The sequence below is a fragment of the Hevea brasiliensis genome, chromosome 15 (assembly GCF_030052815.1).
Source record: "Hevea brasiliensis isolate MT/VB/25A 57/8 chromosome 15, ASM3005281v1, whole genome shotgun sequence".
Lineage (NCBI taxonomy): Eukaryota > Viridiplantae > Streptophyta > Magnoliopsida > Malpighiales > Euphorbiaceae > Hevea > Hevea brasiliensis.
Window position 1 is genome coordinate 47,720,529 of NC_079507.1, and position 2,486 is coordinate 47,723,014.

Genomic DNA, 2,486 nt, shown 5'->3' on the forward strand with positions numbered 1-2,486 from the left:
AATGATATAACCAATTATCCTCCTATGCTCTCTAAGAACTCTTAATGACTTTTCAACTTCACAATCACTCAATTTAGCACTAACAATCACAGGATATGTATGATTTTGACCAAGAAAAGCATACCTGAGATTTGTTAGAAGAGGTTTTAACTCTACCTTCGGTGCTTTACTTCTTTCAAGCATTGGTGGTGAAGTTGCATCTTGCTTCAAATCTCTAATATTCTCAACACTAGCCATAGGTAAAGGTGAATTTCCTTCCAAAATTTGAGCATATTCTGTAGCTTCTTCAATTTCATCCCTATTTTTTATGTTATGAACCAAACAAGCTTCTAAGGGATCTTCAGGATGTTGCTTTTTAAACACTTCTCCAACCAACTCATCTACCACATCAATTCTCAAACATGAATCTAAATCATCTTTCCTTTTCATTGCTTGAAACAAATTAAATTCAACTTTTTCTTCCCCAACTTCTAATGTAAGCCTCCCATTCTTTACATTAATCACAGCTCCAGCAGTAGCAAGGAAAGGTCTACTAAGAATTATAGGAATATGAACATCCTCTCCCATCTCCAATACTGCAAAGTCCACTGGTGTGAAAAATTTTCCAACTTTCAGAGGAACATTCTCAATCGCCCTAATTGGAAATTTAATAGACCTATCTGCTAACTATAGTGAAATAGTGCTAGGCTTCATTTCTCCAATCTTCATCTTCTCATAAATAAACAATTGCATTAGACATACATTGGCTCCAAGATCACATAAAGCTTTATCTATACTGATATCTCTAATGTGACATGGTATGGAAAAACTACCAGGATCCTTCAGTTTGGGTGGAAGCTTATTTTGCAAGATAGCACTGCTTTCTTCTGTAAGAGCTATTATCTTAAATTCTTCCAACTTCTTCTGGTTAGACAAAATCTCCTTAAAAAATTTAGCATATGAGTGTATTTGTGCTAGGGCATCAGTGAAAGGAATAGTCATATGCAAAGACTTCAATACCTCCAAAAACTTACCAAATTGTTTATCTAACTTTGCTTTCTGAAATCTTTGTGGGAATGGTAAAGGTGGCATGTAGCTTTAGGTGCTACATATTTAGGTTCTTACTCTTTACTCTCTCTCTCTCTTTACTTCCTTTTTCTTCCACTGAACTCTCTTTCTCAGCTTCAACTCTAACCTTAACTTTAGCTTTTTCATCTCCTTCTCTATTTTTCTCTTCTTCAACTTTCTCTTCAATCTTTTTATCTCCACTCTCCAATATTTTTCCACTTCTCAATGTAATAGCCTTGCAATGCTTCCTTGAATTTTTTGGTTAGCTAGGAAGCTTCCCAAATGCTTTTTTGTTTGAAAAGCTAGCCTATTGAGTTATTTGATTCTCTAACATCTTATTGTGTATTTCCATTTGATCTACTTTAGATGCTAATTGAGAAATCATTTCTTGTTGACTTTGATGGCTTACTAGTAGAGTTTCAATCATGGCTTCCAATCTAGCTGTCTAGTCCGGTTGTGCTTATTGTGGTGGAGGTTATTGTGGTTGCAGTGGAGCAGGTGCATTTTGAGGTTTAGGAATTTTAGGAGACGACCTCTATTTTGCTGAAAATTCTGATGTTTTTGATACCCAAAAGGTTGCTAAAAATTCTGGTGTTGTCCTTGTCTACCTCCCCAAGAGAAATTGGGGTGGTTTCTCCATGCTGGATCATAAGTTGCAGAAAATGGGTTACCACCTGGTCTTTAATTGTAGTTTCCCACATAATCCACTTGCTTACTTAAAAAGTCTTGCCTAAGTGTAGAAAAATCAATTGCACAGTTGACATTTGCAGCTCCAACATCTACTGAATTACTTGAACCTCCAACTGAAGAATCTACTTTCATGCTTAGCTTGTTCATCTTTCTTGTCAAAGCATCAAACTTATCATTAATCATGTTCATGGCATCAAGCTCAAACATACCAGCTAGTTTTTTGATCTCATTCCTCTCACAACTCCACTGGTAGTTGTTATAAACAATTTTATCTAGAGCAGAAAAAGATTCATCTTCAGATTTCTCCATAAGATCACCTCCAGAAGATGCATCAATTGTACTTTTAATAGCTGGTGAAACTCTATTGTAAAAATATTGAACAAGCATCCACTTAGGAATCCCATGGTGTGGACATCTCCTTTGCAAATCCTTGTACCTCTCTTATGCTTCATACAAGCTCTCATCATCTCTAGGTTTGAAAGAAGTTAGCTCATTTCTTAGCTTAGCTGTCTTGCTTGGTGGAAAATATTGAGTAAAAAATGCTTGAGAAAGTTCATCCCATGTTGTGATAGAACTCGGTGGCAAAGAATGTAACCACTCTTTAGCTCGGTCCTTCAAAGAGAAAGGGAATAATCAGAGTCAAATTGCATTATCAGAAACTCCATTTATCTTCAATATATCGCTGATCTAAAAAAAGTGTGCTAGATGCACATGTGGACTTTCACTTGGACTTCCCCCAAATTGTGATT

General features: G+C 36.0%; 1 non-coding gene across 1 annotated transcript; it reads left to right on the forward strand.

Moving 5' to 3' along the window:
* Positions 1 to 2,134: 2,134 nt before the first annotated feature.
* Positions 2,135 to 2,241, forward strand: LOC131174373 (small nucleolar RNA R71). Its single transcript, XR_009144621.1, has one exon. It is a non-coding gene; the product is annotated as a small nucleolar RNA R71 (small nucleolar RNA).
* Positions 2,242 to 2,486: the final 245 nt, after the last annotated feature.